Source organism: Nerophis ophidion, linkage group LG18 (genome assembly GCF_033978795.1).
Source record: "Nerophis ophidion isolate RoL-2023_Sa linkage group LG18, RoL_Noph_v1.0, whole genome shotgun sequence".
Classification (NCBI taxonomy): domain Eukaryota; kingdom Metazoa; phylum Chordata; class Actinopteri; order Syngnathiformes; family Syngnathidae; genus Nerophis; species Nerophis ophidion.
Genome location: NC_084628.1, coordinates 40,236,179 through 40,263,230, shown reverse-complemented (window position 1 = coordinate 40,263,230; position 27,052 = coordinate 40,236,179). Strand labels below are relative to the sequence as shown.

General features: G+C 41.1%; 3 long non-coding RNA genes across 3 annotated transcripts in view; 2 read left to right on the top strand and 1 right to left on the bottom strand.

Moving 5' to 3' along the window:
* Window positions 1-611: 611 nt before the first annotated feature.
* Window positions 612-20,559, top strand: LOC133537196 (uncharacterized). Its single transcript, XR_009802616.1, has 4 exons — window positions 612-834; window positions 19,311-19,512; window positions 20,009-20,226; window positions 20,308-20,559. It is a non-coding gene; the product is annotated as an uncharacterized LOC133537196 (long non-coding RNA).
* The window catches only part of LOC133537195 (uncharacterized), a 75,281-nt gene continuing 49,753 nt past the window's right edge, over window positions 1,525-27,052 (bottom strand). Inside the window, exon 4 of the long non-coding RNA XR_009802615.1 lies at window positions 1,525-2,520. This is a non-coding gene — a long non-coding RNA (uncharacterized LOC133537195). The remainder of the gene's footprint in view (window positions 2,521-27,052) is intronic.
* LOC133537197 (uncharacterized) overlaps window positions 23,527-27,052 on the top strand; it is a 61,248-nt gene continuing 57,722 nt past the window's right edge. Inside the window, exon 1 of the long non-coding RNA XR_009802617.1 lies at window positions 23,527-23,695. This is a non-coding gene — a long non-coding RNA (uncharacterized LOC133537197). The remainder of the gene's footprint in view (window positions 23,696-27,052) is intronic.

Genomic DNA, 27,052 nt, shown 5'->3' with positions numbered 1-27,052 from the left:
GATGCATCATGTTGTATGCATGCATGTGTGATGCACCATGTTGAATGCATGCATGTGTGATGTATCATGTTGCATGCATGCATGTGTGATGCACCATGTTGAATGCATGCATGTGTGATGTATCATGTTGTATGCATGCATGTGTGATGCATCATGTTGTATGCATGCATGTTCCAACTAAACAAAAACTCAACTGTGTCCTTGGTGACCAGTCTTTTCCTTGTCCAGCCTCTAAGAACCAAGTCCTTAGGGAGCAGTTTAGTCCACTAAGGACACGCGTGTTCAAGCTGGCCGAGGGACGTGTGAAGACCTCCGTGGTCGGAGCGTGAAGTCCGTCGAGATGCCGGAGTGAAAGCGCGCTCCTGCTGACGGATGGATTACTCTAATTAGAAATCCATAACATCCTGCCACATGGCCGCCTTATCCCCCGCACGCTTCCTGCTCTGGGCCAGCCTGACGACAGCCAGTCCTGCTCCTTCCGTCACTCAAAAGCCAGGGAACACATGGCGTGGGTGTCCCCCCGGGTCGCTTGTCCAAGTCTTATCTCCAAGATTCCCCCCCCCCCGCTTTTGTAACCATACTTCTGTCTCCTCCTCCCCCCAGGTGTCTGAACCAGGGCACGGGTTGAGCGATTCCAGAGAGCGGCGCTGGGAATCCAGATGATAACAGAAGTAACAGGCCCGCTCGGTCTTCCAGAAGGATTGTCGGTGCCAACTCGCAGGACACGCGGCAGTTGGCCCGGAGAGGATCTGCTCCTCACATTAAACAGGAGATAATAACGGACGTATACAAACCCTGATGGCCCTGCTGGAGGATGATGGTGCAAGAATCAAGGTAGATGTTTAATTCCGACAGCTCGTGTGGGACTAAACTGCACAATCTGTGACACCTTCAACGCAAAAATTTAGGTTCTTTTTTTGGGGGGGACACCTGAAATACATAAATTCCGGTTTTAAAATATTAACTACGAACAATAAAACACTGAATATTAACAACATATGAACGTCACTCCTCTGTTACGTGGGATTTACAATATTAGCTACGAGCAATAAAACACTGAATATTAACAACATATCTTACTTCTCAGGCCTGCTCCTCCGTAGACGTCTTTTACTATCAATTAAAACACATCCAAAATATTTGAAATACAGCAAAATATGAAGGACAAGTGTGTGTTAATGAGCAAATGTGGAAATACTGTCAAAGCGCTTTGGGCTCCTTTAAAGGGGGTAGAAAAGGGCTATACAAGTACAACCCATTTAACATTTGATAAACACCCACAATATTATATATTATCAGGTAAAAATCTGCTGTACAGTCACAAAAAGTCTGATAAAATTCCAAAAAGTTATGACAGACAACATTTTTTACTGAATGGGACACCTAAAATAAAGAAAGAGTGATTTACTATATTAACTCTGAACCATAAAACATTGATTATTAACAACATATTTTACAAACCCCGTTTCCATATGAGTTGGGAAATTGTGTTAGATGTAAATATAAACGGAATACAATGATTTGCAAATCATTTTCAACACTTGTATTTTTTTTCAAATAATAATTACCTTAGAATTTCATGGCTGCAACACGTGCCAAAGTAGTTGGGAAAGGGCATGTTCACCACTGTGTTACATCACCTTCTCTTTTAAAAACACTCAATAACTTGTAACGTGTAACTTCTTTGTAACGTGTTGCTGGCATCAAATAAAGTTAACGATTATTATGATTATTTGCAACAAAAAAAAATGTTTGTGAGTTTGAACATCGAGTATGTTGTCTTTGTAGCATATTCAACTGAATATGGCTTGAAAAAGATTTTCAAATCATTGTATTCCGTTTATATTTACATCTAACACAATTTCCCAACTTATATGGAAACGGGGTTTGTACAACCCATTTACCATTTAATAAACACCTACAATATGATATATTATCAGTTAAAAATCTGCTGTACAGTCACGATGTCTGATAAAATTCCCAAAAAGTTATGACAGACAACATTTTTTTACTGAATGGGACACCTAAAATAAAGAAAGAGTGATTTACTATATTAACTATCAATCAATCAATCAATGTTTATTTATATAGCCCCAAATCACAAATGTCTCAAAGGACTGCACAAATCATTACGACTACAACATCCTCGGAAGAACCCACAAAAGGGCAAGGAAAACTCACACCCAGTGGGCAGGGAGAATTCACATCCAGTGGGACGCCAGTGACAATGCTGACTATGAGAAACCTTGGAGAGGACCTCAGATGTGGGCAACCCCCCCCCCCCTCTAGGGGACCGAAAGCAATGGATGTCGAGCGGGTCTAACATGATACTGTGAAAGTTCAATCCATAGTGGATCCAACACAGCCGCGAGAGTTCAGCTCAAGCGGATCCAAGACAGAAGCGAGAGTCCCGTCCACAGGAAACCATCTCAAGCGGAGGCGGATCAGCAGCGTAGAGATGTCCCCGACCGATACACAGGCGAGCGGTCCATCCTGGGTCCCGACTCTGGACAGCCAGTACTATGAACCACAAAACATTGAATATTAACAACATATTTTACAAACCCCGTTTCCATATGAGTTGGGAAATTGTGTTGGATGTAAATATAAACGGAATACAATGATTTGCAAATCCTTTTCAACCCTTGTATATATTTTTTAATAATAATTACCTTAGAATTTCATGGCTGCAACACGTGCCAAAGTAGTTGGGAAAGGGCATGTTCACCACTGTGTTACATCACCTTTTCTTTTACAACACTCAATAAACGTTTGGGAACTGAGGAAACTAATTGTTGAAGCTTTGAAAGTGGAATTCTTTCCCATTCTTGTTTTATGTAGAGCTTCAGTCGTTCAACAGTCCGGGGTCTCCGTTGTCATATTTTACGCTTCACAATGCGCCACACATTTTTCATGGCAGACAGGTCTGGACTGCAGGCGGGCAAGGAAAGTACCAGCACTCTTTTTTTTACGAAGCCACGCTGCTGTAACACGTGGCTTGGCATTGTTTTGCTGAAATAAGCAGGGGCGTCCATGATAACGTTGCTTGGATGACAACATATGTTGTTCCAAAACCTGTATGTACCTTTCAGCATTAATGGTGCCTTCACAGATGTGTAAGTTAGCCATGCCTTGGGCACTAATGCACCCCCATACCATCACACATGCTGGCTTTTCAACTTTGGGTCTATAACAATCCGGATGGTTATTTTCCTCTTTGTTCCGGAGGAAACCACGTCCACAGTTTCCAAATATAATTTGAAATGTGGACTCGTCAGACCTCAGATCACTTTTCCACTTTGCATCAGTCCATCTTAGTTGAGCTCGAGCCCAGCAAAGCCGGCGGTGTTCCTCCGTGTTGTTGATAAATGGCTTTCGCTTAGCATAGTAGAGTTTTAACTTGCACTTACAGATGTAGCGACCAACTACAGTTACTGACGGAGGTTTTATGAAGTGTTCCTGAGCCCATGTGGTGATATCCTTTACACGCTGATGTCGGTTTTTGATGCAGTACCGCCTGAGGGATCAAAGGTTTGTAATATCATCCCTTACTTGCAGTGATTTCTCCAGATTCTCTGAACCTTTTGATGATTTTTACAGACCGTAGATGGTAAAATCCCTAAATTCCTTGCAATAGCTCGTTGAAAGTCTTGTTCTAAAATTGTTCAACAATTTGCTTACAAATTGGTGACCTTCGCCCCATCCTTGTTTGTGAATTACTTAACATTTCATGGAAGCTGCTTTTATACCCAATCATGGCACCCACCTGTTCCCAATTAGCCTGCACACCTGTGGGATGTTCCAAATAAGTGTTTGATGAGCATTCCTCAACTTTACCAGTATTTCTTGCCACCTTTCCCAACTTCTTTGTCACGTGTTGCTGGCATCAAATAAAGATAATGATTATTATGATTATTTGCACACAAAAAAAAAAAGTTTATGAGTTTGAACATCAAATATGTTGTCTTTGTAGCATATTCAACTGAATATGGCTTGAAAAGGATTTTCAAATCATTGTATTCTGTTTATATTTACATCTAACACAATTTCCCAACTCATATGGAAACGGGGTTTGTGCAACCCATTTAACATTTAATAAACACCTACAATATGATGTATTATCAGGTAAAAATCTGCTGTACAGTCACAATGTTTGATAAAATTCCATACATTTTTTTTTTTTTTACTGATTGGGACACCTAAAATAAAGAGAGTGATTTACAATATTACCTATGAAACATAAAACACTGAATATTAACAACATATTTTACTTCTCAGACCAGTTCCTGCACAGACATGTTTTACAATCAATTAAAACACAACTAAAATTTAAAATACAGCAAAATATGAAGGCCAAGTGTAATAAACACCTACAATATGATGTATTATCAGGTAAAAATCTGCTGTACAGTATGTGTGTTTGGTCCCTTTTAATAGCAAAACTCACAATGTCTGATAGAATTCAAAAAAGTTAAGAAAAGGAATGGAATTTTACAGTTTTTACTCAATAGAACATCCAAAATGTACATGGGAAATAAAGAGTGTGTTTTAAAAATATTAACTTTCCAACAATAAAACACTGAATATTAACATATGCTCCTCTTTCATGTGGGATTTACAATATTAACTATGAACAATAAAACACTGAATATTAACAAAATTTGAACGTTGCTCCCCTTTTACGTGGGATTTATAATATTAACTATGAACAATAAAACACTGAATATTTAACCAAATATTTTACTTCTCAGACCTGCTCCTCCGTAGACATCTTTTACAATCAATTAAAACACAACTAAAATTGAAAATACAGCAAAATATGAAGACCAGGTGTAATAAACACCTACAATATGATGTATTATCAGGTAAAAATCTGCTGTACAGTATGTGTGTTTGGTCCCTTTTAATACCAAAAGTCACAATGTCTGATAGAATTCAAAAAAAGTTAAAAAAAAAAAAAAAGGAATGGAATTTTACAGTTTTTACTCAATAGAACACCCAAAATGTACATGGGAAATAAAGAATGTGTTTTAAAAATATTAACTTTCCAACAATAAAACACTGAATATTAACATATGCTCCTCTTTTATGTGGAATTTACAATATTAACTCTTAACAATAAAACACTGAATATTAACAACATTTGAACGTTGCTCCCCTTTTACGTGGGATTTATGATATTAACTATGAACAATAAAACACTGAATATTTAACAAAATACTTTACTTCTCAGACCAGCTCCTCCGTAGACATCTTTTACAATCAATTAAAACACAACTAAAATTTAAAGTACAGCAAAATATGAAGGCCAAGTGTAATAAACACCTACAATATGATGTATTATCAGGTAAAAATCTGCTGTACAGTATGTGTGTTTGGTCCCTTTTAATACCAAAACTCACAATGTCTGATAGAATTCAAAAAAGTTTAAAAAAGGAATGGAATTTTACAGTTTTTACTCAATAGAACACCCAAAATGTACATGGGAAATAAAGAGTGTGTTTTAAAAATATCAACTTTCCAACAATAAAACACTGAATTTTAACATATGCTCCTCTTTCATGTGGGATTTACAATATTATCTATGAACAATAAAACACTGAATATTAAAAACATTTGAACGTTGCTCCCCTTTTACGTGGGATTTACAATATTATCTATGAACAATAAAACACTGAATATTTGACAAAATATTTTACTTCTCAGACCAGCTCCTCCGTAGACATCTTTTACAATCAAAACACAACTAAAATTTAAAATACAGCAAAATATGAAGGCCACGTGTAATAAACACCAATAATATGATGTATTATCAGGTAAAAATCTGCTGTACAGTATGTGTGTTTGGTCCCTTTTAATACCAAAACTCACAATGTCTGATAGAATTCAAAAAAGTTAAGAAAAGGAATGGAATTTTACAGTTTTTACTCAATGGAACACCCAAAATGTACATGAGAAATAAAGAGTGTGTTTTAAAAATATTAACTTTCCAAAAATAAAACACTGAATATTAACATATGCTCCTCTTTTATGTGGAATTTACAATATTGACTACGAACAATAAAACACTGAATATTAACAACATTTGAACGTTGCTCGTCTTTTACGTGGGATTTACAATATTAACTATGAACAATAAAACACTGAATATTTAACAAAATATTTTACTTCTCAGACCCGCTCCTCCACAGACATATTTTACAATCAATTAAAACACAACTAAAATTTAAAATACAGCAAAATATGAAGGCCAAGTGTAATAAACACCTACAATATGATGTATTATCAGGTAAAAACCTGCTATACAGTATGTGTGTTTGGTCCCTTTTAATACCAAAACTCACAATGTCTGATAGAATTCAAAAAAGTTAAAAAATGAATGGAATTTTACAGTTTTTACTCAATAGAACACCCAAAATGTACATGGGAAATAAAGAGTGTGTTTTAAAAATATTAACTTTCCGACAATAAAACACTGAATATTAACATATGCTCCTCTTTTATGTGGAATTTACAATATTAACTATGAACAATAAAACACTGAATATTAACATTTGAACGTTGCTCCCCTTTTACGTTGGATTTACAATATTAACTATGAACAATAAAACACTTAATATGTAACAAAATATTTTACTTATCAGACCAGCTCCTCCATAGACATCTTTTACAATCAATTAAAACACAACTAAAATTTAAAATACAGCAAAATATGAAGGCCAGGTGTAATAAACACCTACAATATGATGTATTATCAGGTAAAAATCTGCTGTACAGTATGTGTGTTTGGTCCCTTTTAATAGCAAAACTCACAATGTCTGATGGAATTCAAAAAAGTTAAAAAAAGGAATGGAATTTTACAGTTTTTACTCAATAGAACACCCAAAATGTACATGGGAAATAAAGAGTGTGTTTTAAAAATATTAACTTTCCAACAATAAAACACTGGATATTAACATGTGCTCCTCTTTTATGTGGGATTTACAATATTAACTATGAACATTAAAATACTGAATATTAACAACATTTGGAAGTTGCTCCCCTTTTACGTGGGATTTATAATATTAACTATGAACAATAAAACACTGAATATTTAACTAAATATTATACTTCTCAGACCTGCTCCTCCGTAGACATCTTTTACAATCAATTAAAACACAACTAACATTTAAAATACAGTAAAATATGAAGGCCAAGTGTAATAAACACCTACAATACGATGTATTATCAGGTAAAAATCTGCTGTACAGTATGTGTGTTTGGTCCCTTTTAATACCAAAACTCACAATGTCTGATAGAATTCAAAAAAGTTGGAAAAAAAAAAGGAATGGAATTTTAGAGTTTTTACTCAATAGAACACCCAAAATGTTCATGGGAAATAAAGAGTCTGTTGTAAAAATATTAACTTTCCAACAATGAAACACTGAATATTAACATATGCTTCTCTTTCACGTGGGATTTACAATATTATCTATTAACAATAAAACACTAAATATTAACAACATATGCTCCTATTTCACGTGGGATTTACAATATTTAGTGTGAACAATAAAACACTGAATTAACATATTTTACTTCCCAGACCAGCTCCTCTTTTATAATCAATTAAAACACAACTAAAACTTAAAATACAGCAAAATATGAAGGCCAGGTGTATTAAACACCTACAATATGATATATTTTCACGTAAAAATTTGCTTCCGTATCTGTTCCTGACACATTTTTGGGGCTGGCTGCTATGGAAACAAGCCCCGCCCACTCTGCTTTGTCCCTGGTCTGAGCTGCTGTGTCCTAGATTACTGCAATAACTCTTAAAACAATCAAAAGAGCATATTTATACCATTTGAAATACTTTCTATAATACGGCGACAGTTTTGACGTTAAAGTTCCAAAACTATGAACGTTTGAAAATCATTAACGGGCCGCACGTGGCCCGCGGGCCCCATCTTGCCCCGCTTCTTGCCTGGAGGGAGAAAACAAAGTCTGGCTAGCGAGGGAACTTTCCAAAAGGATGGAAGCAATCACAAAGAATGGTGTTGCATTTGTTGGCATTTATTGTGTCATCCGAGGGGAAGATTAGATCAAAACCAGAGCAGGAAAATGTTACAACACCTGCTTTTAATTGACCTTTTACCCCCTATTTGATCCTGGCAAGTGCTTTATTGCCTCGGTAGTGTAAGATGCTATTTCATGGCCGGCTTTAAAAAAATGAGGTGTCATGGCCTTTAAAAAAATTCATATATATATATATATATATATATATATATATATGCACCTGAGGGTTTTTTTTATTTTTCTCTGCGTTGGAATCTTTTGCTCGCTTGCATGTGGCGAGACACGCCCACAAAGCAGCGTCTCACTGAAGTCCAAGGCAGGCCCGGTCGGCCGCTTATTGTTTTCATGCTTTTTGTCCGTTGTTAGAACTTGCATTCACACGCTTCGCTCGCAAACACATTGCTCACGCACACACTGCACATACGCTATATCGCCAAAAGTATTTAACCGCCTGCCTTCACTCACATATGAACTTGAAGCACCATCCCATGGACTTGTCCAAAATTTCTTGATACCCATGTCCCAAGTGAAACGTCCTTTCATTTGGAACAAAGCCCAACTCCTGAAAAAAACAACCCCACACCATAATTCCTCCTCCACCAAATTTCACTTTCAACACAATGCAGTCGGAAATGTAGCGTTCTCCTGAAAAAATCCAAACCCAGACTCAGTCTCCATTCTAATTCATCACAAAAGGTGTTATATTGGGTTCAAGTCAGGACTCTGTGCAGGCCTGTCAAGTACACCCACACTCTGTAATCCATGTCTTTAAGGACCTTGCTTTGTGCACTATTGCACAGTCATGTTGGAAGAGGAAGGGGCCCGCTCCAAACTGTTCCCAAAAGGTTGGGAGCATGGAATTTGTCCAAAATGTTTTGGTATCCGGGAGCATTCAAAGTTTCTTTCACTTGGAACTAAGGGGCCAAGCCCAACTCCTGATAAAACAACCCCACTCCATAATTCCTCCTCCACCAAATTTCACTTTCAACACAATGCAGTCGGAAATCAATCAATCAATGTTTACTTATATAGCCCTAAATCACTAGTGTCTCAAAGGGCTGCACAAACCACAACACAAACCACTACGACATCCTCGGTAGGCCCACATAAGGGCAAGGAAAACTCACACCCAGTGGGACGTCGGTGACAATGATGACTATGAGAACCTTGGAGAGGAGGAAAGCAAAATGTAGCATTCTCCTGGCAAACTCCAAACCCAGACTCAGTCTCCATTTTAATTCATCCCAAAGGTGTTACATTGGGTTCAGGTCAGGACTCTGTGCAGGCCTGTCAAGTCCACCCACACCACACTCTGTAATCAATGTCTTTAAGGACCTTGCTTTGTGTATTGGTGCAAGGGGCCAAGCCCAACTTCTGAAAAAAAAACCCCACTCCATAATTCCTCCTCCACCAAATTTCACGCTCTGCACAATGCAGTCGGAAATGTAGCGTTCCAAACTGTTCCCACAAGGTTGGGAGCATGGAATTTGTCCCAAATTTTTTGGTATCCAGGAGCATTCAAAGTTTCTTTCACTTGGAACTAAGGGGCCAAGCCCAACTCCTGATAAAACAACCCCACTCCATAATTCCTCCTCCACCAAATTTCACGCTCGGCACAATGCAGTCGGAAATGTAGCGTTGCAAACTGTTCCCACAAGGTTGGGAGCATGGAATTTGTCCAAAATGTTTTGGTATCCTGGAGCAGTCAAAGTTCCTTTCACTTGGAACTAAGGGGGCAAGCCCAATTCCTGAAAAACAACCCCACACCATAATTCCTCCTCCACCAAATTTCACTGTCAAAACAATGCAGTCGGAAATGTAGCGTTCTCCTGGAAAAATCCAAACCCATACTCAGTCTCTATTCTAATTCATCACAAAAGGTGTTATATTGGGTTCAAGTCAGGACTCTGTGCAGGCCTGTCAAGTTCACCCACACCACACTCTGTAATCCATGTCTTTAAGGACCTTGCTTTGTGTACTGGTGCATAGTCATGTTGGAAGAGGAAGGGGCCCACTCCAAACTGTTCCCACAAGGTTGGGAGCATGGAATTTGTCCAAAATGTTTTGGTATCCTGGAGCATTCAAAGTTCCTAAGGGGCCAAGCCCAACTCCTGAAAAAACAACCCCACTCCATAATTCCTCCTCCACCAAATTTCACGCTCGGCACAATGCAGTCGGAATTGTAGTGTTTTCCTGGCAACCTCCGAAACCGGATTGGTCCATCAGATTGCCAGGTGGAAAAGTGCGAGGTCACACACTGATGTTGGTTGAGAAGGCCTGGTTCTCGGTCTCCGATGTATTTCACCCCAAAAGTGTTGTATCGGGTTCAGGTCAGAACTCTGTGCAGGCCAGTCAAGTTCATCCATGCCAGACTCTGTCATCCATGTCTTTATGGACCTTGGTCTGTGTACTGGTGCACATTCATGTTGGAAGAGGAAGGGAAGAACTGTTCCCACAAGGTTGGGAGCATGGTATTGTCCAAAATGGTTTGGTATCCTGGAGCATTCAAAGTTCCTTTCATTTGGAACTAGGGGCCACGCCCAACTCCTGGAAAAACAAACCCACACCATAATTCCTCCTCCACCAAATTTCACACTCTGCACAATGCAGTCCAATTGTAGCGCTCTCCTGGCAACCTCCAAACCCAGACTGGTCCATCAGATTGCCAGATGGAAAAGCGTGATTCATCACTCCAGGGAAGGCGTCTCCACTGCTCTAGAGTCCAGTGGCGACGTGCTTTACATTACTGCATCCCACGCTTTGCATTGGACTTGCTGATATATGGCTTAGATGCAGCTGCCCGGCCATGGAAACCCATTCCATGAAACTCTCTGCGTGCTGCACGTGGGCTAACTGGAAGTTTGGCGCTTTGTAGCTACTGACCGTGCGGAAAGTCTTTGCACTATGCGCTTCAGCATCCGTGGACCCCTGTCTGTCAGTTTAGGTGGCCTACCACTTGGTTGCTGAGTTGCTGTTGTTCTCAAAATGTTCACCTTTCTTATAACAAAGTCGACTTTGGAATATTTAGGAGCGAGGAAATTTCATGACTGGATTTGTTGCACATGTGGTATCCTGTGACAGTTCCACGCTGAGGGCGGCCCGTTCTTTCACAAATGTTTGTAGAAACGGTCTCCATGCCTAAGTGCTTGATTTGATACACCAGGCCAAGTGATTAGGACACCTGATTCTCATCATTTGGATGGGTGGCCAAATAATTTCAGTAATATAGCCTACGTACGTGCGCCCCCCCCCCCCCCCCCCCCCCCCCCACACACACACACACACACACGAGAGCATGCATGCATTCCTTGCTTCACGTCTAAAATATGTCATTTGGGGAGGGGGCGAGGAGGGTAATAGTGGGGCGAGGTAGAGTCAAAAGGAAGGAGGAGAGAGTCCACAGAACAACGCGAGCAGCTGTGGCACTCCCAGATCCCCCCCCCCCTTGATTGCTTTCAGCTGGTACTTGAACCTTGGGCCTTTTGGGTTTTGGAGGCCAGCCCAGATCCCCCCCCGCCCCAATTCCCCCCAGCGCCCCATCCAGCTGCATGACCCCTCCCTGACCCCTCACCGAGGATAGGAAAATAAGGCCGGTGCCAAGCCGGAGAGACTCTTTTATTTTGTGTGCTGGCACGCCGCCGGTGACCAGGGCTTACATAATGGGAAACATAGCAGGACCCGGGAGAAGGCGGTAGCCCCCTGCCCCTCTTTTTTCCTCACTGCTCCATCCTCCCTTTTTCTCCCCATCTTTCCTCTCTGTTTGTCGTATATCTCTCTGGGCCCACTTGCCTAGAGCCATTTATTACAGAGGGAACCGACACAATCCTGAAGCCGAGCCACCAGCAACATCAGCACACACACACACACACACACACACACACACACACACATCCTGGTTATCATTTGGAATGGGGACTAAGTTTTTGATCAGGACTTGTGGGTACCAACCTTTCTACAGGTTGTGGAGGCATAGGTCCCTTAAAGGTGTAAACACAGCGATGTCTCCATTAAGCATTACCAGAACACACACACACACACACACACACACACACACACACACACCCTGGTTATTATTTGGAATGGGGACCAAGTTTTTGATCAGGACTTGTGGGGACCAACCTTTCCACAGGTTGTCGAGGCATAGGTCCCCTAAAGGTGTAAACACAGCGATGTCTCCATTAAGCATTGCCAGAACAAAAACACACAAACACACACACACATCCTGGTTATCATTTGGAATGGGGACCACGTTTTTGATCAGGACTTGTGGGGACCAACCTTTCCACAGGTTGTCGAGGCATAGGTCCCCTAAAGGTGTAAACACAGCGATGTCTCCATTAAGCATTGCCAGAACAAAAACACACAAACACACACACACACAAACACACATTCTGGTAATCATTTAGAATGGGGACCAAATTTTTGATCAGGACTTGTGGGGACCAACCTTTCTCCAGGTTGTGGAGGCATAGGTCCCCTAAAGGTGTAAACACAGCGATGTCTCCATTAAGCATTGCCAGAACACACACACACACACACACACACACACATACTGGTAATCATTTAGAATGGGGACCAAGTTTTTGATCAGGACTTGTGGGGACCAACCTTTCTACAGGTTGTGGAGGCATAGGTCCCCTAAAGGTGTAAACACAGCGATGTCTCCATTAAGCATTGCCAGAATAAAAACACACAAACACACACACACACATCCTGGTTATAATTTGGAATGGGGACCACGTTTTTGATCAGGACTTGTGGGGACCACCCTTTCTACAGGTTGTGGAGGCATAGGTCCCCTAAAGGTGTAAACAGCAATGTCTCCATTAAGCATTCCCAGAACAAAAACACACAAACACACACACACATCCTGGTTATCATTTGGAATGGGGACCAAGTTTTTGATCAGGACTTGTGGGGACCAACCTTTCCACAGGTTGTCGAGGCATAGGTCTCCTAAAGGTGTAAACACAGCTATGTCTCCATTAAGCATTGCCGGAACACACACACACACACACACACACACACACACACACACACACACACACACACACATCCTGGTTATCATTTGGAATGGGGACCAAGTTTTTGATCAGGATTTGTGGGGACCAACCTTTCTCCAGGTTGTGGAGGCATAGTCCCCTAAAGGTGTAAACACAGCGATGTCTTCATTAAGCATTGCCAGAACAAAAACACACAAACACACACACACACACACATCCTGGTTATTATTTGGAATGGGGAGCAAGTTTTTGATCAGGACTTGTGGGGACCAACCTTTCTACAGGTTGTGGAGACATAGGTCCCCTAAAGGTGTAAACACAGCGATGTCTCCATTAAGCATTGCCAGAACAAAAACACACAAACACACACACACACACACAAACACACACACTGGTAATCATTTGGAATGGGGACCAAGTTTTTGATCAGGATTTGTGGGGACCAACCTTTCTCCAGGTTGTGGAGACATAGTCCCCTAAAGGTGTAAACACAGCGATGTCTCCATTAAGCATTGCCAGAACAAAAACACACAAACACACACACACACACACATCCTGGTTATTATTTGGAATGGGGAGCAAGTTTTTGATCAGGACTTGTGGGGACCAACCTTTCTACAGGTTGTGGAGACATAGGTCCCCTAAAGGTGTAAACACAGCGATGTCTCCATTAAGCATTGCCAGAACAAAAACACACAAACACACACACACACACACAAACACACACACTGGTAATCATTTGGAATGGGGACCAAGTTTTTGATCAGGATTTGTGGGGACCAACCTTTCTCCAGGTTGTGGAGACATAGTCCCCTAAAGGTGTAAACACAGCGATGTCTCCATTAAGCATTGCCAGAACAAAAACACACAAACACACACACACACACACATCCTGGTTATTATTTGGAATGGGGAGCAAGTTTTTGATCAGGACTTGTGGGGACCAACCTTTCTACAGGTTGTGGAGGCATAGGTCCCCTAAAGGTGTAAGCACAGCGATGTCTCCATTAAGCATTGCCAGAACAAAAACACACAAACACACACACACACACACACACACATACTGGTAATCATTTGGAATGGGGACCAAGTTTTTGATCAGGACTTGTGGGGGCCAACCTTTCTACAGGTTGTGGAGGCATAGGTCCCCTAAAGGTGTAAGCACAGTGATGTCTCCATTAAGCATTGCCAGAACAAAAACACACAAACACACACACACATGCTGGTTATCATTTGGAATGGGGACCAAGTTTTTGATCAGGACTTGTGGGGACCAACCTTTCTACAGGTTGTGGAGACATAGGTCCCCTAAAGGTGTAAACACAGGGATGTCTCCATTAAGCATTGCCAGAACAAAAACACACAAACACACACACACACACACACACACATGTAATCATTTAGAATGGGGACCAAGTTTTTGATCAGGACTTGTGGGGACCAACCTTTCTACAGGTTGTGGAGACATAGGTCCCCCAAAGGTGTAAGCACAGCGATGTCTCCATAAAGCATTGCCAGAACAAAAACACACAAACACACACACACACACACACACACATCCTGGTTATCATTTGGAATGGGGACCAAGTTTTTGATCAGGACTTGTGGGGACCAACCTTTCTACAGGTTGTGGAGGCATAGGTCCCCTAAAGGTGTAAACACAGCGATGTCTCCATTAAGCATTGCCAGAACAAAAACACACAAACACACACACACATCCTGGTTATCATTTGGAATGGGGACCAAGTTTTTGATCAGGACTTGTGGGGACCAACCTTTCTACAGGTTGTGGAGGCATAGGTCCCCTAAAGGTGTAAACACAGCGATGTCCCCATTAAGTATTGCCAGAACAAAAACACACAAACACACACACACACACACACACACGCACACATACTGTTTATCATTTGGAATGGGGACCACTTTTTTGATCAGGACTTGTGGGGACCACCCTTTCTACAGCTTGTGGAGACATAGGTCCCCTGAAAGTGTAAACACAGCGATGTCCCCATTAAGCATTGCCTGAACACACACACACACACACACACACACTGGTTATCATTTCTAATGGGGACCAAGTGTTTGTTCAGGACTTGTGGGGACCAACCTTTCTACAGCTTGCGGAGTCATAAAAAAAAGTTGATAAAATGTCCACTGCCCAGTTAGCTCACACACATCTTTAAATCTCTGGATTGATGAAGTAATGTGCTGATCATACTTACTGGGGACCCCAGGAGAAAATAGTTAATATGGTTCATGGGGACCAAGTTTAAATAATAATGCATAATTCACACAAATTTGTACGTGACTATTGAGGACGATGTAAAAAAAGTTCAAATGAAATATGACCTCAGAATACAGCAATACAGCTGTCCTCTTATAGGACAGGTGGAAGTGATTAACTATACACGGAAGAAGTGAGAGCAGAGCAGCGAGTGCAGTACCAGCTACAGCCCGATGAGGGGGCTGCTGTGCAAATGTCTCACACTCAAACTAAGCAGTAAAAATCTTTTATGGGCCAAAACTTAAAAATCACATAGGCATCTTCAGAATGGGTCTGACTATCATTTTAATCAGAGGTCCCCTAAAGGTGACTGTGTAACAGAGGGATGTCCCCATTAAGTCAGCATTGCCAGAACACACACACACACACAACTACACACAAATGCTCTTGAACTTGCTTTTGGGTGAATGCCTGCATAGTGACGAATGTGCAGTTTATGTTGTGCATCTTGGTACAAGAACTTAAAAATGGAATTTGGAAATATGTTTATTTTATTGTATTTTTATTTTTATTTTTTGTAGCTGTATGTAGAAATGGCTGTTTGCATCAGCTCTGCTCTCCCTTTGGTCTCAGTCATGACCCCCTCTACAGGGGCTCAGGCTTGAACTAAAAAAATGTTTCTACTAATAATAATAATAATAATAATAATAAGATAGGCGCCAGCACCCCCCGCGACCCCAAAAGGGAATAAGCGGTAGAAAATGGATGGATGGATGGATGGATAATAACAATATTAGATTGTATTTGTAAGAAAAGCACTTTACATTGAGCAAACAACCTCAAAGTGCTACAGTGTATTGAAAAATAAAATAAAATTAAGAATAAAATGAGATTGACCCATGATAAATTCATAAAAGAAACAAACTTCATGAATATTTTTTGTGACCGACAAGTATGAGCTCCAATCACTACATCCCAAAAAAATAAGAGTTGCACAAATGATAGGAAACTCAAGACAGCCATGACATCATGTTCTTTACAATTGTGTGTAATCTTTTGACCACGACTATATGTGTTAATGGGGTGTTGTTTTTAACTTTGAGCAGAGAGGAGGCAAACCCGACACCGCTCCAAGCACCATTTATTTGAACTGTTTATGACCAAGTGTGGCAGCTGTTTATGACCATCCTACCCTTATAAGCAGCTGCAGCTATGAAATCAGAAAATGCCCAAATAAAGGAAGAGGTGTGGTGACAGCGTGGCGAAGATGGTAAAGTGGCCGTGCCAGCAAACTGAGGGTTACTGGTTTAATCCCCACCTTCTACCATCCTAGTCACGTCCGTTGTGTCCTCGAACAAGACAATTCACCCTTGTTCCTGATGGGTTCTGGTTAGCGCCTTGCATGGCAGCTCCCATCATCAGTGTGTGAATGTGTGACAGTATTTTCACATTCACCCATTCAGACAAAGTGCTTTGGGCTCCTTCAAAAGGGGTAGAAAAGCGCTATACAAGTACAACCATTTACCATTTGTAGCACTTTGCGTTGCATTTCTTTCTATGTATGAAAAGCGCTTCATGAAAATAGCTGAAAAGGAACAATAATGAACTAACCTGGCTTAATTCTAGCTTCCTGGATCACAAAATAAAAGTTATACAAACTATAAAAAAAATCCTGTTGAATTTGACCCAAATTACTTTGAACTTGTCTAAGGAGTCCTGTCAGGTTCAAACACCGAACTATCTATTAAACAAGACAAGAAGCAAGGAATCAAACAGCGACAGGATTTAATTAAGCTCATGAGGAGAGCGCGTGAACCTCTACCCTCGTACATTATTACCCCACGCTCTGAGGAAAGGGTTACAAATGGGTTATACTTGTATAGCGCGTTTCTACCTTCAAGGTACTCAAAGCGCTTTGACACTATTTCCGCATTCACACACACATTCACACACTGATGGCGGGAGCTGCCATGCAAGGCCATAACCGCCACCCATCAGGAGCAAGGGTGAGGTGTCCTGCTCAAGGACACAACGAAAATGACGAAGTTGGTAGAAGGTGGGGATCGAATCCGGAACCCTCAGATTGCTTGCACAGCCACTTTTCCAACCGCGCCACGCCGTCCCCACACCTCTTCCTTTAATTTGGCATTTTCTGATGTCATAACTGAATCTGATTCTAATCTGATGGTGATAAACAGCTGCCGCACTCGGTCATGAACAGTTCCAAGAAATTGTGCTTGGAGCATACTTGCCAACCTTGAGACCTCCGATTTCGGGAGGTGGGGGTGGGGGCGTGGTCGGGGGTGGGGCGGAGGCGTGGTTGGGGCGGGGGGCAAGGTTAACTGGAGAGGAGTATATTTACAGGCAATTCAACAACTCGAGTATTTCAAATATATTTCATATATATACATATATGTATGTATGAAATACTTGACTTTCAGTGAATTCTAGATATATATATATATTTATTTTATTATATACGTATATATAAATAAAGAAATAGTTGAATTTCAGACAGACCCTATCAAATACACAGTAATAAAAACAGTTATTCTACTAACTGTACTGTGCTTGCTGGTTACTAAAAAAACAACAATAACAACACTTACCTTTCACTATTTAATTAACCTTTGTTCTGCTATTTGCGTATTGGCGAGAGTCACTTGCCGTCAGGTGCACAACACCACGTAAATCGTTGGCCAATCAAAAAGCCACCCCCGGTCATAACGCTCTAGCCAACATTCACCAGGAGATGGCAACAGACAACATAGACCACTCTATTACAGACGGCGTCGCCATGGCTGTAAGTTTCCTCGTTCTTCTCCTTCGTCTCCTCGTGTGTGCAGTTTTTTATTAAAATCCGTAGACGTTCTAACGTGATTGGGCAGGCGAGCTGTTTATATAGTGGGAAAGCGGACGTGAAAACAGGCTGTCCCCACTCATGTCCGCATGGAGCCGGCGACCACACCCCCTCCAGCTCCGACTGAATTTTGGGAGATTTTCGGGAGAAAATTTCTTCCGGGAGGTTTTTGGGAGAGGCGCTGAATTTCGGGAGTCTCCCGGTAAATCCGGGGGGGTTGGCAAGTATGGCCAGATTTTCCACTGCTCGTAGATTTCGGGTCCTTCTTGTGGCAGTCCAGTAGATCCAAGAAACCGACGCCTCAAGCTTGATAAGATCAAAGACAGTTTTTGTCTTCTCGCCGGGCAAACAAGTTGTGTGGTAACTTATACACAATTATTCCGACAAGTCCCAACTAGCGGCTGCCTTTCTACTCCACTCATCTAACACTGCTCACTCCCGAGATTCTCTGCATTGAGTGGAATACGACAAATTCACCGCAAGGCGAGTGGAGGGAAAAAACGGTGACCTGACTCTCATCCCCTTCTGCACTCTTTCATTTTTCGACTCTTTTTTTTTTTCCCTCCAACCTTGGCGCTCCTTTCTGCACCCTCCAGCTCCCCCCCCCCCCCACACACACCCCCACACCCCCTCCAGGCATTGTAATAATAGTCGTAATGATAATAACAGTCCTGCGACGCTGATGTAAAAGGAACATAATATCAGAATAACAAACACCCTCGTCTCACCAACGGACATCAGCTGACCTTTGCAGATGTGCGCTTCTGAAAGTCAGTGTGTGTGTTCGTGTGTATGTGTGTGTGTGTGTGTGTGTGTGTGTGTGTGTGGACCCAAAGAGGGAGTTTGCTGGCATGCTGTATATACGGTCACTTCCTCTCCAGTTTAAACAGAGCAGGCTGTGCTGGCAAACCTCCGCTCCCTTCCCTCCAAATGGTTTGCATCATGTTTGAAGCCCCCTGCCACCACCCACCCACCCACCCACCCGATCCTTCCTCCCTCGCCTCTGCTCCCTCCCTTTGCTTTGGTTTCTCGATAAATCATCCAAAATCTCAAACTTTATGTGCCTGAAAAAAAAAGAGACAATCCGTCTCCTCGGAGAGGGGCATACATAAGAAAAAGCTATAAAATGGATTTCTTTCCACTTCAAACAAGCCTTCTCGTCTTACAGCCGTCCACGTCTGGGGAGAACCTTCTCGGGCCGACCTCTCATCGCCCCTCGCGTCCTGGTCATCCTGGGTTCTTCCCTGCTGAGGCTGAAGAAGATGCTCGTCTTCTCATCTCCACCCTGGAGGCCGCCGGTCAAATGTGGTAAAGCACTTTTGTCCCGAGACCGGGTGAAAGGTGTCATCGGGAAAGCTCTGCCAAAGAAGGTGAATTTACTGTTCCGACCTATGACTTCAGCCACTTCAATTATGGGACTGGGTATCCTTCTAAATCTATGGGGTTTATCTCCGAAAGTCCGTCAATTGGACTGAGAGAGCTCTGGAAATGATCATGTAGACCACAGGTGTCAAACTCAAGTCCATTTTATAAGCCTGGAAATAATCCATGTACAGTCTTGGTCAAAAAGTTGATTTACGCTTGTAAAGAACATAATATCATGGCTGTGTCGAGTGTCCGATAAAATCTACAACTCTTATTTTTTGTGATAGAGGGATTAGACCACATATTCGCCGGTCACAAAATAACATTCATTAATTGTGGTTATTTATGTAGCAACAAGCCTGCAGACAATCGTCAATCTGCACACCAGGCCCTGATGTGAAGTGAAGTGAAGTGAATTATATTTATATAACGCTTCTCTCTTGTGACTCAAAGCGCTTTACATAGTGAAACCCAATATCTATTTTTTTACATTCAAACCAGTGTGGGTGGCACTGGGAGCAGGTGGGTAAATTGTCTTGCCCAAGGACACAACGGCAGTGACTAGGATGGCAGAAGCGGGAATCAAACCTGCAACTCTCAAGTTGCTGGCACAGCCACTCTACCAACCAAGCTATACCGCCCCCTGATGAGTGCGAGCTGCTTAAAGGACCAGTGCATCCAAGGATCCTGGCGGGAACTTAGTTCTCAAATGGAGTACCGTAAGCGACAAGCTTTATGCTCTATCCTTGTTTCCTCTCCATGGCTTGACTTGTCCCCTGTCTTGTCCCGTGTTCCCGCAGTGTTTTCGTTCCGTTAACCTGGATCTCGACTGCCTCCCTCGTTCCTCAACTCCTCGCTCGCCCCCGGACTCTGACGCCTCTCTCTCGCCCCGAATCACCTCGTTCCTTCCCTCTCATCAACATTTGGTGACACACACTTCAGCTGACTACACACATAGCCTCACACACACACACTCTTGGGTTTTGACAAACTCCATTTCCTTAGGTTAGTTTATTTTTTAGTATTATTGTGTATTTTTATATTTATATCATTACTATATATATATATATATATATATATATATATATATAATACATTATTGTATATAACACCCCCTGGTGTCTGTTGCCGTCATCTCCCTCTATTAAATCATAACACATTCACAACTTTCTGCTTGAATTTTTGACCACTCCTCCTGACAAAATTGGTGCAGTTCAGCTAAATGTGTTGTTTTTCTGACATGGACTTGTTTCTTCAGTATTGTCCACATGTTTCAGTCAGGACTTAGCAAAGGCCATTTTAAAACCTTCATTGTAGCCTGATTTAGCCATTCCTTTACCACTGTTGACATATTTTTGGGGTCATTGTCCTGTTAGAAAACCCAACTACACGCCAGGCCGAAGCTACAGGCTAATGGTTTTAGCTCGTCCTGAAGAAATTGGAGGTAATCTTCATATTTTCATTGTCCCATTTACTCTCTTTAAAGCACCAGTTCCATTGGCAGCAAAACAGGCCCAGAGCATAATACTACCACCACCATGCTTGACGGTGAGCCTGGTGTTCCTGGGATTAAAGGCCTCACCTTTTCTCCTCCAGACATATTGCTGGGTATTGTGGCCAAACAGCTCCAATTTTGTTTCATCTGACATCACATGGACAAAGATAAGACCTTCTGGAGAAAAGTTATGGGGTTAGAAGAAAAAAAAATGGAGCTGTTTGGCCACAATACCCTAGAATTTTGTTTGGAGGAGAAAAGGTGAGGCCTTCAATCCCAGGAACACCATTCCTACCGTCAAGCATGGCCCTAAAATCCTCCACAAAACAGTATTTTAAGTATAAAAACAAACTTCTAGATAACGAACATTGTCCTAAATAGCCAGGAAGTTGGAAGAGTGGCCGTGACAGCAACCTGAGGGTTACTGGTTCAATCCCCACCTTCTACCTTCCTAGTCACGTCCATTGTGTCATTGAGCAAGACACTTCCCCCTTGCTCCTGATGGGTCCTGATTAGCGCCTTGCATGGCAGCTCCCGCCATCAGTGTGTGAATGGGTGAATGTGGAAATAGTGTCAAAGCGCTTTGAGTTCCTTAAAAAGGTAAAAAAGCACTATACAAGTATAACCCATTTAAAAACATTTCAATAGCAGGGACTACCAACTAACCAAATATATATATATATATATTTAAACATATATATATATATATATATATATATATATATATGGTATCAGATCGAAAACTAAATGCGTGGTATCATCCAAAACTAACGTAAAGTATCAAAGAAGTGAAGAATAAGTGATTATTATATTTTAACAGAAGTGTAGATAGAACATGTTGAAACGGAAAATAGCGCGACACCTACCCTTTACATCAGTATTTCTCCATCAGTACTGGTTTATTAGCTATTATATTTTATTGTATGCCCTGCGATGAGGTGGACTTGTCCAGGGTGTATCCCGCCTTACGCCCGATTTTAGCTGAGATAGGCACCAGCGCCCCCCGCGACCCCAAAAGGGAATAAGCGGTGGAAAAATGGATGGATGGATGGATATATTTATATATGTGTGTGTGTGTGTGTATATGTATATGTATGTATATATATATATCAATCAATCAATCAATGTTTACTTATATAGCCCTAAATCACTAGTGTCTCAAAGGGCTGCACAAACCACTACGACATCCTCGGTAGGCCCACATAAGGGCAAGGAAAACTCACACCCAGTGGGACATCGGTGACAATAATGACCTAGTGGGACGTCGGTGACAATGAAGACTATGAGAACCTTGGAGAGGAGGAAAGCAATGGATGTCGAGCGGGTCTAACATGATACTGTGAAAGTTCAATCCATAATGGATCCAACACAGTCGCGAGAGTCCAGTCCAAAGCGGATCCAACACAGCAGCGAGAGTCCCGTTCATAGCGGAGCCAGCAGGAAACTATCCCAAGCGGAGGCGGATCAGCAGCGCAGAGATGTCCCCAGCCGATACACAGGCAAGCAGTACATGGCCACCGGATCGGACCGGACCCCCTCCACAAGGGAGAGTGGGACATAGAAGAAAAAGGAAAGAAACGGCAGATCAACTGGTCTAAAAAGGGAGTCTATTTAAAGGCTAGAGTATACAAATGAGTTTTAAGGTGAGACTTAAATGCTTCTACTGAGGTGGCATCTCGAACTTTTACCGGGAGGGCATTCCAGAGTACTGGAGCCCGAAATGAAAACGCTCTATAGCCCGCAGACTTTTTTTGGGCTTTGGGAATCACTAATAAGCCGGAGTCCTTTGAACGCAGATTTCTTGCCGGGACATATGGTACAATACAATCTGCAAGATAGGATGGAGCTAGGCCGTGTAGTATTTTATACGTAAGTAGTAAAACCTTAAAGTCACATCTTAAGTGCACAGGAAGGCAGTGCAGGTGAGCCAGTACAGGCGTAATGTGATCAAACTTTCTTGTTCTTGTCAAAAGTCTAGCAGCCGCATTTTGTACCAACTGTAATCTTTTAATGCTAGACATGGGGGGACCCGAAAATAATACGTTACAGTAATCGAGACAAGACGTAACATATATATATATATATATATATATATATATATATATATATATATATATATATATATATATATATATGCAGGTGTGGGAAAAATCACAAGACTACTTCATCTCTACAGAACTGTTTCATGAGGGGTTCCCTCAATCATCTCCTGATGATTGAGGGAACCCCTCATGAAACAGTTCTGTAGAGATGAAGTAGTCTTGTGATTCTTCCCACACCTACATATTGCGCTCTACCACGGTATCGAGCACTATTTTCTGGATAATCCAATCAAGACATATATATATATATATATATATATATATATATATATATATATATATATATATAATGTACCACATTATCCTCTGTAAGCTGACTTCGACAGCAGCTTCTCCATATATTTTTCTTAGACCCACGTCTGTCATTTGTAAATGATTTTAGCACTCTTGGCCGGCGTTATAGACGTTATTGACTTGTACTGCTTCGGGTATTGCGCAAGTTGTTAAGTGCTCTTAATGCTTTGCCAATTTGGCTCCAAGAACATCTGGTCATGTTTTTGTGTTTAATTCAGAGAACATCATCACACTGTCTTTCACACTCACTTTCTGAAACACCATGTGAAGAAACAAGCTGATGTCTTGCTGGCAGGGGTGCGTACGTTTTATCTGTAACATTGACTACAGTACCTCTATGAAACAAAATGTACTTGTCAGAGTAGTGTTATTGTAACATACTTTTTCTTAAGTATTTTTGTGGAGAAGAAATGCTACTTTTACTCCTTTACGTTAAGTTTCATTGCAATCGTTACATTTTTTACATCACTTGGATAGGTCTCAGCCACCCCAAGACCCTTAAGCAAATGGTAAAAAATGGACGGGATGGACAATTATTAATTGGTTTATCGATTAAAGCTTGCAAAGACTACTTGTTTGTCAGAAAGCCTTTTTTATCCAATTATAATTAACCTATTTTATTTTGTACCCAATGCTCTTTATTATTACCAGAGGTGGGTAGTAACGCGCTACATTTACTCCGTTACATCTACTTGAGTAACTTTTGGGATAAATTGTACTTCTAAGATTAGTTTTTATGCAACATACTTTTACTTTTACTTGAGTATATTTATAAAGAAGAAACGCTACTTTTCCTCCGCTCCATTTATCTACAATCAGCTCGTTACTCGCTACTTTTTTTTTAGCGATCCGTTACTGCACGTTTTGTTTGTTTTGATTTTGTCAGACACGCATTCAAAGTAGGAACTACGCATGCCTGCGTTTCACCAATCAAATGCAGTCACTGGTGACGTTGAACCAATCAAACAGAGCCAGGCGGTCACATGACCGTCACACGTCGAATCCGACCTAAAAAAGTTGAAAAACTTATCGGGGTGTTACCATTTAGTGGTCAGTTGTACGGAATATGTACTGTACTGTGCAATCTACTAATAAAAGTTTCAATCAATCAATCAAAAGTGTAAAGGAAAAAAGACACTTTTTATTTCAACCGTACTTCCCGTCAAAAGCCTAAAGACTGATCGCACAGTTCCTGTCTTCACAATAAAAGCGCCGCTCCATCCCGCCTGCGCTAACAAAATAAGAGTCTCCGAAAGCCAGCACTAACAAACTAGCAAGCTACGGAGTTTGCCGCCAATGTATTTCTTGTAAAGTGTATAAAAACGAATACGGAAGCTGGACAAATAAGATGCCAAAAACCAACGACTTTCATGTGGTATTAGACAGAAAGGAAGAACTTTTTTTCTCCTCCATTTGAAAGCGTGGACGTCTGATTCCAATCAATGCAAGTCATCAGAATCAGGTAATACACCAACTTATATTCTTGTCTTCATGAAATATAGGAATCTATATGTTAAACATGCATGTATATTCATTAAAACGCCTTCAACATGTCAACAAAAACAGCAAAATAAATAAATATAAATTATATACTGTATATATAAATGTATGTATGTATATATATATATATAAATGTAAGTATGTATAATATGTGTGTGTATGAATGATATGTGTTTGTATGTATATATGAGGTAGATCACCTCGACTTGGTCATTTATTAAGTAATTGATAAACTTTGAAAAACTTATTGGGGTGTTACCATTTAGTGGTCAATTGTAGGGAATATGTACTGTACTGTGCAATCTACTAATACAAGTTTTAATCAATCAATCAATCAATCAAATCAATGAATGCCTACTGAGGCTATGGTGCTGTTAAGTTATTGTGGCTCAATGTGCCATTTTTTATTTTTTATTTTAATGTATTTAATATATATTATTGTTTTAGTTGCTTAAGAGATATTCCTGGCTCTGACTTTGCTATGGCTATTTTTATGTTTTTGTGCATTATTTGTTGCCGTAATCAGGTTACTCATCAGTTACTCAGTACTTAAGTAGTTTTTTCACAACATACTTTTTACTTTTACTCAAGTAAATATTTGGGTGACTACTCCTTACTTTTACTTGAGTAATAAATCTCTAAAGTAACAGTACTCTTACTTGAGTCATACTCCTATTCCCACCCACCTCAGGAATTACACACACTCACAGGTAACCCTTAAGGGGTCATCATTGACTATTTGACAATTTATTTTTGATTATCATTATCTTTATTGTTGACTTAATTGTTCAACTATATGTTACTAAAACAACTAGCACATAAATTTACCCTGTGTGGAGGAGAAGAAACACCCCACAATGTATCAAGCTTGACACCATACAGCCAAAGTACTGATTCCATGTATGGTTTTTGAAGTCTGTACCCCCGTATTAGGAGCCTACAGTGTCAACCATTGAGCTATCCTGGGTCCCATTGAGATATGGTTTTCGCTCATATACAAATGCAATCAGTGAACTGTGATTGACGCAATACAAAAAACAAGATCTTCCAAGTTATGGATTTGAACCCAGTAGTACTGCGTGAGAGGCAGCAGGCTTGTCTATTGAGCTATCCTGGTTTGACGCCATTCCATTCAATCATCACACCACAAGACCCAATGTAGACCAGGGCTTAAGACTGCTGACTTGGAATGAAAGGTACTGGGTTCAAAATCCCCTCTGCTCAAGGTATTTTATTATACCTCATCATACTTTACTGAGCCAGAAGTCCTCGATTACATTTGTGTATGAAAAAAAATATTACACCCAAGACCCCGCATGGCCCAGTGGTGAAGGCTGTTGACAGAGATTGAAGGGTGCTGGGTTTGAATCCTAATTGGGTTGACATGGCTTCAAAATGACATATATTGTGACTGTGTCACTTCCCCTCATTGTACTTTTGAAATATTTTTTTTACAAAATATTCCAAGTTATGGATTTGAACCCAGTAGTACTGCATGAGAGGGGGCATTCTTAACCATTGAGCTAACCTGCATCTTGTGAATAGATTTTGACAATAATTTGTTCTATCATCAATCGATCAATCACTCTCTATTTATATAGCCCTAAATCACAAGTTTCTCAAAGCGCTGCACAACCCACAATGACACCCCTGGTTCAGATCCCTCATAAGGACAAGGAAAAACTCACAACCCAGTGGGATGTCAACGTGAATGACTATGAAAAAACCTTGGAGAGGACCACAGATGTGGGTGACCACCCTCCGCCTCCCTCTAGTGGAGACCAGATGCAATGGACGTCTAGAGGGTCTAGCATAATAATGTGAAAGTCCGGTCCATAGTGGATCTAACATAATAGTGAGAGTCCAATTCATAGTGGGGCCAGCAGGAGACCATCCCGAGCAGAGACGGGTCAGCAGAGCTGAGATGTCCCCGACCGATGCACAGGTGAGATGCACAGGACCCAGGATAGCCCAGTGGTTAAGGCTGTTGACTGAGGTTCAAGGGTGCTGGGTTGGAAACCTTTTTGAGTTGACATGTAATTTACAAAACCGGCTGGAGGCCTTCAAGGCGACATATTCTGACAGTGTCACTTCCCCCCGTTGAATTTAAAAATAATTATTTAAAAAAATAGTTATTTTTATCCAATTTCAATT